Source organism: Rhynchophorus ferrugineus, unplaced genomic scaffold (assembly GCF_030347505.1).
Source record: "Rhynchophorus ferrugineus isolate W39M unplaced genomic scaffold, kcgeb_rfMv2 rfM2, whole genome shotgun sequence".
Classification (NCBI taxonomy): domain Eukaryota; kingdom Metazoa; phylum Arthropoda; class Insecta; order Coleoptera; family Curculionidae; genus Rhynchophorus; species Rhynchophorus ferrugineus.
The window spans coordinates 30,058,268-30,070,675 of NW_027472581.1; the positions used below are offsets into that span (position 1 = coordinate 30,058,268).

The 12,408-nt window shown below is 32.0% G+C and overlaps 1 long non-coding RNA gene across 1 annotated transcript; it reads left to right on the plus strand.

Annotated features, from left to right (window-relative positions):
• Window positions 1-10,050: 10,050 nt before the first annotated feature.
• Window positions 10,051-11,395, plus strand: LOC143191077 (uncharacterized). The gene is made up of 3 exons (XR_013004396.1): window positions 10,051-10,199; window positions 10,717-10,877; window positions 11,168-11,395. It is a non-coding gene; the product is annotated as an uncharacterized LOC143191077 (long non-coding RNA).
• Window positions 11,396-12,408: the final 1,013 nt, after the last annotated feature.

Below are 12,408 nucleotides of genomic sequence, written 5' to 3' on the forward strand. Positions count from 1 at the left end.
ATAAGAATTACAACATATTTTTTAATAAACTGGCGAATTTTTACCGGATTGTGTCGGATTTCGAAATCTTGAAAAATTCCCCCGGTCCCCCCTTTGCACTTTTTTCACGTAATTTTGAAAAGTTCTCTTTTCTAGTTCCTTTTCTCATATTATGTACTCCAAAGTACGCCGATTAAAAGTACTACTCGCATTTTGAATTACTTCAAATAGTTTCTGAGATATGACGCATTGTAAATTGATAAATTTGCCTAACCGCCGGTTTCTCAAATTTGACTATAATGCGAAAACTGTAAGGAATAGAGACACCAGGTTTTCACCATAAGAATTACAACATATTTTTTAATAATCTGGCGAATTTTTACCGGATTGTGTCGGATTTCGAAATCTTGAAAAATTCCCCCGGTCCCCCCTTTGCACTTTTTTTACGTAATTTTGAAAAGTTCGCTTTTTTAGTTTCTTTTATCATATTTCATACTCCAAAGTACACCGATTAAAAATACTACTCGCATTTTGAATTACTTCAAATAGTTTCTGAGATATGACGGATTGTAAATTGATAAATTTGCCTAACCGCCGGTTTCTCAAATTTGACTATAATGCGAAAACTGTAAGGAATAGAGACACCAGGTTTTCACCATAAGAATTACAACATATTTTTTAATAAACTGGCGAATTTTTACCGGATTGTGTCGGATTTCGAAATCTTGAAAAATTCCCCCGGTCCCCCCTTTGCACTTTTTTTACGTAATTTTGAAAAGTTCTCTTTTCTAGTTCCTTTTATCATATTATGTACTCCAAAGTACGCCGATTAAAAGTACTACTCGCATTTTGAATTACTTCAAATAGTTTGTGAGATATGACGCATGTAAATTGATAAATTTGCCTATCTACTGGTTTCTCAATTTTGACTATAATACAAAAACTGTAAGAAATAGGGGAACGGGACTTTCACCATAAGAATTACAACATATTTTTTAATAATCTGGCGAATTTTGCCGGATTGTGTCGGATTTCGAAATCTTGAAAAATTCCTCCGGTCCCCCCTTTGCACTTTTTTCACGTAATTTTGAAAAGTTCGCTTTTTTAGTTCCTTTTATCATATTTTGAACTCCAAAGTACGCCGATTAAAAGTACTACTCACATTTTAAATTACTTCAAATAGTTTCTGAGATATGACGAATTGTAAATTGATAAATTTGTCTAACCGCCGGTTTCTCAATTTTGACTATAATACGAAAACTGTAAGAAATAGGGGAACGGGACTTTCACCATAAGAATCACAACATATTTTTTAATAATCGGGCGAATTTTGCCGGATTGTGTCGGATTTCGAAATCTTGAAAAATTCCTCCGGTCCCCCCTTTGCACTTTTTTCACGTAATTTTGAAAAGTTCGCTTTTTTAGTTCCTTTTATCATATTTTGAACTCCAAAGTACGCCGATTAAAAGTACTACTCACATTTTAAATTACTTCAAATAGTTTCTGAGATATGACGAATTGTAAATTGATAAATTTGTCTAACCGCCGGTTTCTCAATTTTGACTATAATACGAAAACTGTAAGAAATAGGGGAACGGGACTTTCACCATAAGAATTACAACATATTTTTTAATAATCTGGCGAATTTTGCCGGAAAAAAATTGGATCGCTGTCAAACTAACATCAGTTTTTCGACATAATATCGTCAAGTTGCCGTCAAAGTTGTAGGAAATATTGGACAACATTTTGATCTAAATATATTATACTAATCCCTCCCAATAAATGTATTTTTAAAGTGAAATAATAATACACGCAAGTACCTAATAATATACTAGAAAGTTTTAGGAAATAATAATCGTGTTTATCAATTGATTTATCACTAAAACAACATAAAGGTCAATATTTATTTATTATATTACATTGTGCGTTGCTGCAATGTTCACATGTATATCGAATTTTTATTAGGAAATTAAATGAAATTATATGCCCACAAACATAGAAAAATGACAGTTGCATTTATCGATTAAACAAATATTCGAATGATGTTTATTTTGAGTACTGATACTTGCAATCTGTACACTGGGTGCGCAAATAAATGTTGGAGCTTTTTTCGTAATCAAGAAACTTTATCACATAAACTAATACAATGTGTTTTACTCAAATTTGTTAGTTATGACTTTTTCACGTCCTTTAAACAATATATTTTGTCTTGTTCATGGGTGGTTAAAGATCTTACCTGTACTGTACGTTAAATTGTCAATATATGTCACTGTTACCGGAAATAAATAGATTCATATTGGCGACATGCTACCACCCTAGTTAACAAACGCATATACCAGATAGCATCACAACATATGAGAAGAATAGTATTCAAAATATTACCCTTCCTGCCTTAAAGGTAACTAAGGACTAACTAAGAGGATAACATGAAATGTCTGAGACTAATACTAGTAGCAGTACTACAACTAAGGATGATTTTATTGTTTTTGTGAAAAGGACCCGTGATCAACTACAGATATCAAAAAATGATTCAGCTCATTCCATAGCTATCCAAATATAAAAAATTTTGTTCGTGTAACCCAAGTTTGTGCACATCAAGCCAAGAAAGATTCATTCCTCAACAAGAGACTGTTTGTCTGATAATACAGGATATTACAAAAATCCAGTGTTCATGAAAGGAAATTCATCTTTTACTGAATATACCAGGCTGTATTAGTTCTATACTATTGAAATAATCTAATTCTGATATTAATTTGTATTTTAAATAGAAATTGATTATATAGTGTATTTTGTTATTTTTATACTCTTATATATTTTTCATATATTTCAAATACACAATTTAAAATACTTTGTATTTCGTATTTAAAATACATGCGAGATAATATTTTGTAATTTCTATTTTAATGATATTATCTTACAGATATCTTGACCAGCTCTGAGGGCGGGTGAGGTTTTTCTTTTAAAAGTTTCCATGTAAATTTTCTTAGATGTCGCAATATGTGCCAGAACAATTTTATATTACGAAGTCTTTTTTTTGTATTTTAATCACTACACAATTCCTCAAAAGATTCAATTATCAAAAAAATGGTAATGAATTTTTAAAGTTTACAATTGAGAAAGATTTCTTAAATATAATTTGCTGAATGTTAACCCTGGTATTTGCGGCATACGTTTAATCAAATAGTAAAATGTTTTATGGCTGCTCGCCAGACCGACATTCTAATATGCTGGAAAAGCTGGTTTGTTAATATAAACTTTAGATTTCAAATAGTTCCACAAGAAAAAATATAAAAGCTTTATATCAGGATAACATGGAGATTGATAAATCAGCTCTGAGTTGGTGTTTTGGGCCTTTAATTATTACAATAATTGAATTTTGCAAGGTTTTATTTTGTTTATCAGATGAGCTAAAGCATTAAACTAAACAAATATAAAAATATCTTTTAAGGCACCTTTTATAGCGACTGTGTTGATGGGTGCTTCACTAGGTGGTCTTATATTATTATTTATTTCATTTCGTGCTTTCAATTCTACATCTTTTTATATTTTTGTCATTCGACGCCAAATTCACCATCTAAGGTTTTTGGGGCCATACTCGACAACATGTGGTACTGATATAAAATGTCTAATATTTTAAATTATAATGTTGAAAATTGCTAGTTATAACATGCCGGTATAAATAAAAAATAATATTTAATTTTTTTGACGAAAAATAATTATCTGAAAGAATAATTTTCTGTTACAATTAATATACAATGTAGGAATGTTCGTCTGGTCGGTCGGTCGGTCGGTCGGAATGTGTAGCTGTCGATGCGGTTGTTTCCGAACACTCACTACTATTTGTGGAAAGACTTTGCACGAGAACTAAAAACATTGCTTGAAGAAATACTTGTTTTTTTTTTCGATTTAGTGGTCACGTGGTCTACGGGAAAATGAACAGGATATTAGGTTAGGTAGAGGAAGTACGTTAGCTCCGTGGAAGTGGTACTGTTACAAGAGAGTAGAGAAAAGAAAAGAGAGCGAGACGTCGTCGTGGTGGTCTTTTATAGCCGGGAACTACATGGTACAAATCCACCGGCGCTGTCGACCTTTGAACTTGCTGTAGGTGAATGCGTGCTGACCTAAATGGTCGCCACATCACTCCCCTCCTAGTGGAGCTGCCGTGGAACGTGCTTCTATGTGGCGCAGATTAGGGTAAAATATACAGGCTCAGTGAATAGAAATAAAACGAAATGAAACAGTGTTGTTTACATTATGTGACCGTTATTAATTGACGATATAAAATAAAATGTGGAAAATACGAGTGACAAAAAGGATCGGTGCTGGGTTTACCTGATGACGAGGCTTGGGCAGTCGATGGTGGCACGTTTAATCTAAACGATAGTCGGTTACTCAAAGATCCAAAATGCCCTATAATAGTCTCCCAGATAAACGTCTCGGGGTTGCCAGCTATTCGTTATCGTGTTTCAGTTGGCGCTGCTGGCACCCCGCCCGTGTTCAACATTTGGGATTATATTTCTGGGTATTTTAGTAGACCGTTATTCCACGATGTAAAATTCGACCTGCGTCAAGGTCGCTACAACAAAAATAATAAAAACCACATAATACTAACACTTTTTGTTAGAATATTATAGGCATTAGTCACTAGGAAGATATTATAGATAGAAGGTACTAAGAGTAATAAGAATTAAATTCAGATTTTCTCCAACATATTTTTGTTTTGAACAATTTGTATAGAATGACACATCATTGCTGCTTTATTTTAGTCAATGTTGATTTCTTGCAAACACTTTGGAAGCATGGATAAATAAATTATCTGATTGTCAGATCAGATGAACGTAGATTAATTAACATGCTTTATTATTGAAATTAACAATTTCTTACACCGTATATTAATTTTGTGAATACTCTGCGATTCTTCTTAATTTCAATATTTAATCGATCCAGTCCTATTATATCATCATCCTGTTTAAATCTGACACTGATTTTCCTGTAATTTGGGAATATCATATATTTTCTTCCCAGAACCAGTAGTTGAATCTCGGCTTTTCATTTTTTTATCTTTTATATATTTAAATATTATTATTATTCGTTCAATTTCAAAAGTATTTATTAAGAAAAAATAGCATAATATATTAATCAAATTATTTTCCATCATTTTCTACAGCTTCTTCAGAATTGCGAAATTATGCAGGCTAAGCTATGTTGCATCGATCTGAACATGTTCGCATTCGAACTGCAACAGTGTATGTGCGCATATGGCCGAGTATAGTTATGGAAGAAAACGAGTTTGCGTCTGTTAATCATTATTACTGGTCTTTTTTGCAACAATACATTGTTTAGTTTGATTGACAATTGAGAACTGCAATAGTTTCATTTGATTTTTGATAATTGCTCATAATACACTACACCTTGCTAATATCAGGTTCCGCTAGTGCGTCGATTTGGACGATTCCCCTGACTTTTTGCCTTTTAGATTGTCACTTTTTCAACCAAAATACACAGCAGAAAACTATTATTTTTAGGTGGTAGCCTATGAAGCCGATGCGCGGGACAAATTAATGATATAATTAAGCCGCATCACATAAATTACTGTGTAACTGTTTGATAGGCTTCCGGAACAGATTTATTCAAATCAAATAACATGATTAGCGCCTCTATCCAATGTATAACTCAATAGTGTTAAAGGAAAACATCCAAGTATCTAATATTAGGTCATTTTTTTCGCTTTATTACTATGTAGTCTACTAAGAATTCAAAAGTCGTCCATTTTCTAATACTATAATTATGTAATATTTAATTTTTAAATTAATTAATGGACTTTAAGTGCCGTGCTATTTTGACACCTCACGTCACAGAAAAATTATCCAGGACCGCCACTGGTGAGGATTGATATATTAAAAATGTAATATACATATTTTAATAGCAAGACATGCTAAATAATGCAACGATGTGTTAAATAATTATAAATTGTTATGAGTAATGTTCAGCTTAAAAATATTTTATCGCGAACAATTAATACTATACATTATAAATCAAATTTATCAATATATTTATTAACATAACGTGCTCATTTTATATTTCTGTGTATTTACTCGAAGGCTACAAATAATTAATTATTATTTTTTGATAATTAACCCAAATATATACTACATGTGAATACAAGTAATCATAATATTATATATACTCTGAATTTCGATAGGAAATTAATGGGAATTTAATGCGAATGGAAATGATTAATATATTACAAATAAAAGAAACATTTGTACATTTTTTTCTTTAAGTTGCGTTTATGGTTTTCGATATTAGAATTAATAAACTATTATGCAATATAATTAATAAGTGTGTAGAATAACACTGGCGATTTAACCCATTTACCTATTAAGTCTTCTGTTTAACTTTGACCTCATACTGTTTAACATTGACTTTATGTGAGTGAACAGAGCCAAGATAGAGGGGTCAATATAAATAAGTGACAAAAGAAAGGTAGTCGGCTGCTATGAAAATGTGGAATAATAAATCTACTCACTTGTTATAATCTAGGATTTATAGAAGGTGTGGTATTAACTTCTTGAAACTACATTGCTATCTGAATCATTTTGTGTTAATGTGTAGTAAATATGACAAATTTGAAGAAAATCTACAAACAAAATAAAAAATAAAATAAAAATTATCGTATACATGTAGGCACTTATAGCAGCCATATTCTTATACAAAACGCTTGTCCACGTCTTAAGCGAACTGACAAATTTGTTTTAAAAAAGAAAGACCAACAAAACAAATTGTGCGTGTGTTAAATTATAACTACTGTTGGATGCAGATGATCCGAAAACGCAGTAACAAATAACAAAGACAGATCAAATATTGTATTAAATAAGTAAATAAAATCTAGAAAGATGTGGGTTGAGTTGGAACAACGATCAACAACTACCACATGACTGAAGCATTGCCGAAACCAGGTATAATAATAACAACTCAAATATTCCTGTTGTTAACTCAACTTTCATAAGAACAGAACCATATTTTAATTATTAAATTAAATCTAGTAGGAATATTCTAACGGTACAGTAATTTGAAAGAGATTTTAAAAAATTGCAAGTCGCTTTATTACTATATATCTAGGACTACCGCAAATAGGCGTAAGAGGGGTCCATCTCTTTATCTCTGAAATAAGTTCATATTAAATTTTTAATTATTTTAATTAAATTTATAATTTTTTTTAATATTCGATATATTCAATAAATTGTCTAAGTCTCTAAATATTACTATTGTAGCGCTATGAAATACAAAAATCCATGAAAATAGAACCGTTTTGCAGAAGAATAATACCATTTTCCATTAATAACGCCTACAACATAGCTCAAAAAACCAGTCAATTAAAAGATTACTTGTTTTAAAAAGCTAGTCTTATTATATGTTCCACAGTGCATCACGTTAGACAAAAGCAAAACACATTAGAACCAAAATAAAACAACTATACTGTTTAGTCGGAATATATTCTCAACTTGATCTAAAATCAAAGAAGTTGATCTATAATACAATTATAAAGCCAATTTGGACCTATTGAGTGTAAATATGGGGTTGCACTAAAAATTTAAATCAACTAGTCATACAACGCTGTCAAAACAAGGTTATTCGATTGATCACCAATGCCTATCGCTATGTAACTAATGAAGAACTGCACGATGACCTGGAAATCAAATGGATTTGCGAAGTTATCCAAGATTTCGCCTTGAAACACGAAAGAAGATTACTAAATCATACTAACGTGGAAGCAATACAGCTGCTGGATAGCGCGCAGGATGTCAGGATATTGAAACGAACAAAACCATACGAACTTATATAAAGTGTATACATTTAGTGTAAACTATAGCTATAAGTTAATAATTAATAAAATAATTATAATTTTATAATTGAGGAATACATACTGATGTATTTTCTCGCACTCGTCTTGCTTGTTAATTAATCCAAGTACATAGGAAAAGTAGTAATAAATTAATTGTAAATTAAGATTGTACTGAGCGTATCTAATAATGATGTTATAAAAAAAATTATATGTTCCACAGTAAAGATTTCCGTGCATATCGCCTCCAAATCGAAAAAGTCTCTATCCCTTGGTTCCAGAAGGTATCATACCTCGGATTCCAGTGCGACAGTAGGTTCCAATGGTCAGCTCAAATACAGCTCGCTATTGGCAAAGGTAATGACGTGTACAGCCTACTATTACCACCTCTCTGCAGAAAAAACAAAATCTCAATCCCCCAGTAAACGACTCAGAGATACTTGTCCTTCCAGTCAGCCTCTTCCGAGCACAGGTGTGGTACAGGTACGTCTCTGAAATTCAACTTGCTTTACATCAAGTGTTCCAGTCCAAAAAATATGCTTAGTGTAAGGTTCTCCCTTAACGTCTTAGAACACGAAAATAATCTGATCAAATCCCAGTGGCAAAACTCGGTATTTAAACTAAATAGGACAATCCCAGTCCAGTCGTTTCCCACGGCCTCTGCTGCGCGCAAGACATTTCTATCCCGAACCCGAAGCGACATCAGCAAAAAATATTTGGTTCTAGCTGGTCAATCTAGAAAAATTAAAAAAATCATGTTCGCGTCCCAAGGTTATTACAGAATATTTAAAGATGACACAAATAATTATGCTTATAAAAACTGAGAAACCGACAGAACAAGTCTTGTCCTATAGACCTATTCCGCTATTATCTGGCATATCTAGATTGTTTAAGGAACTCCTGTTAGGGCGTGTTAAACCTATTTTAAATATAACAGATTTATAATTTTCGAAAGCGCTACTCAACTATCCATCAAATGCATAGTAAGAGTGTTTAAAAAAAGACTATATTGACCTGTAATGTTTTTGCATATCTCACAGGCATTTGATAGGGTATGGCATTCGAGATTGATCTACAAAATGAGAAAATGAGTTTGTTGTCAACTATTCTTGCTGCTCTTGCCAAAAAATGAGTCCTATAAAACATAGTGAAAGTAGGTAGCAGTATCTTGAGACAATTCCTATATTTATTGTACACTACCGATATTCCAAAAACCCACGGTCAGCAACAACAACAAATGCACTACAAACTGGGAAATGTATCCTAATAGTTTGTCCAAATCTATTTGCGTTGCTGCGAAAAAACATGAACCTATTAATATTAGGACTATACGAAGATTGACCAATATCTCAAGCAAAGCCAACGAAATAGCTCGGCATCCATCACGATAGTAGATTAAATTGGAAACATTATGTTATACAAAAAGTTGAGTATATGAGACACAAAATTGAAAAACTGTCCTAATGCTTTTAATCGGATAATAATAAATAATAAAGCATATTTGGATCTATGAGGTGGAAATATGGGATTTCACTAAGTGATCAAACTAGTAACTAGTAACCCAATACTACAAAACAAAGTGCTTCAATAAATTAAGAATATTTATCGCTTCATAACCAAAGAAGAACTGCACAACGATCTCGAAATTAAATGGATCCACGAAGTTATCCAAGTTTTCACCCTAAAGCAATAAATCACAGCAACATGCATGTAATGCAACTACAGGACAACGCACTGTAAATCAGAAGATTGATGCAAACCAAGCCATACTAACTTAGCTTAACTTAGACTAATGTACAAAAGAAAAGTACTAATAAATGTGTTACTAAGATTTTACTAAGCAAATACACTAAACACACTTTACTAAACAAAATATGTTATAAAACATTCTTGCTTCGCGATATCGTGCAGTTTAAATAATGGAGATGTATTTTTATGAGATTTTTAGAAAGCTTTTATTATAAGTTTATTAATTCCAAAGAAGAACACCCAATACAACAAGTAGAAAACAATTATGCTAAATAATTTACAATTTTGCTTAGGTTAATGCTACCCGTAATATGGATCTTCAAAAAAGCTCCGCATCAATTACAGTATATGTAAACAAGTGTGAATTATTGCGCATTTGTTTTCTATCAGGTACTGGGGGCATCCGACCCCAGTAACATTATTTATAGTTACTTAAGTCGTTATGTAAACAATGTTGGGAAGATGCCTGTTTTTAAATATTTCGGTGCACGATTGTGGCAAGTGAATCTCTTGAGCGATGATAATAAGTTTGCGGTCGACCAATTAAACAAAACACGCTAAAAAATTCTCTTATGCTGTGAAAAACAAAATCGTTAAGATAACTACGTAACACATCAATAATTCTGATGTAAGTAGAAAAACAGGTATTTTTGTATACCCGTCAATGTACCAGTACCGTATCTTGTTACACAATTGTAGACATCGTTAATAATAACAAAAATCAAACCTGCAAAACAAATTTTGAGAGCTGTTTAGGTTTTGTGACGTAATAATTAACGTTTTTGAGTGTGCTGATCCAAAAAATTACTTCCTTTTCCTTAGGACGACACGTTTATTCACAATTTGGGAAACTATAGTCTACTAAAAATAACAGTGAACTTACGTCATTAATATGTTTAATCTATTGCCTGTCGCAATTTGTAAATTCGTTTTAGAAACAGACAATGTTTTCCTTCTCATTTGCTTCTAGTTAAAAAAAGACTGAATGCTATTTAATAAGTTCGAACATGTAAGCAAAAGAATCTGCAACAGTTATCCGGTTGTCAAACGTCTGCAAAATTCTTAGATAGAGAGATAAGCATTTCTACTGTTAAATATTAAGTTACTGTCGTTTTTAATGAAAATACTTTTTTTGCGTGTTTCAGCTGCACTGAATATTAGTATTGACACGGTCATTGATATTTAAATATGAAAAAATTAAAAATATAATCTTGGATTTGCCGGGAAGAAACCATCTTCATACGAAGCGGTTGACGAATCAGATCAAGCTTGATGTTAGCTCAATTATATGAAATGTATAAAAACTGTGAGTAGTTTTTCAATATAAACATAATTTAATACAATTACTGCGGAGGAAACTGTTAAACTGAAAAGTATCGATAGGAAGCTTAGAGATCTGCAGCTCTTTCTTATAAATAATATAAAAGATAAAGGAAAACCTGGGAGATTAATTCAATTTGTGTATTTAGATGAGACGGATATTTTAGAATAGGACTAATATTCCCAACGGTCACTCACGGCAAGATCGTAATAATAATAATAGTGTTAAGGCAATTAGATTTTATTAGTCACAACATTTTTAATCATTCATTGTAGATATATTGCTATTTATGGTGGAAACACGTATGGTCAATAACACCTTCGGTTTGGATGAACTTGATCCAACGTATTAAAGTAGAAATTGACAAATGATGAAATCATGAACAAATGTTAGATGTATTGAAAATTGACACTTTAATTATTCACTTGAATGAAACTTGCCGAATATGAGATTATGATTCAATGCTGACAATTTCCAAGACAGGATGATGAGAGTGGAAACAACTAAAGGCGAGTATACAATAAATATTAAATAACTGTAGGAAATCTGTAGACTGGGAAAGGTTTATGTACACAGATATGTGTGTAAATATAAATAAAGAATATACATAACCATTTAGTTAAAATGAGCAAGGAGAGAAAGAATAGTAATTATTTTGCAGATGTGGCAAATATATTAGACAGAAGGCAATGATTAAATCTATTTTTATTGAGAAATATTTATACAGGGCACACTAAGGAGAAATACACAGCTATATCTAAATAACTTTACTCGGAACACTGTACCGAAGGAAACAAAAACTAAGCGTAAATGGTAAATATGCTCTCTAATGAAAGTTTGTTTTTATTATTTAATTAATATATTGTTACTAGTCGTTTCCGTCTAACCTACAATTTGTCTTTATGCTAACTTAAATCTAGGTATATAACTAGGACGACCCATCGGCCCTATCTCAGTCTCTGGCGAAATAATGTTTATACATGTCACTGCGGAATTTTTTAATATTTGCACCTCACTACACAACACTACACAAGATCAGATGGTTTAATTCTTTTAAGTCTGTGTCCTGTTTTTGTGGTATCCAAAAGATGCAATATTTCAATTTTAGTATGAGAATGGAGTCTTTCTTCATGCCCCCTTGCAATTGTCTTGATTTCTTGACTGAATGTGGGTATCTGAAGGTCTCGATGTAGGTAATCAGTCCTATAGTATTTGGGTGCACCCACAATACCTCTCAGGACTTTGTTCTGAAAAATATGTATTTTATTAATGTTACTCTTTGCAGAACATCCCCATAATTGAACTCCGTATGTCCATATAGGTTTCAATATTTGCTTATATAATAGCAATTTATTATGTACTGATAATTGTGATTTTCTTCCAATTAGCCAGTACATTTTCGTATATTTCAACTCCAGTTCTTTTCTTTTCTTCTTTATATGTTCCTTCCAGCGAAGTTTTGCATCGAAATTCATTCCGAGATATTTAGACAAAATCGCCAAAAAACGGCCGCATT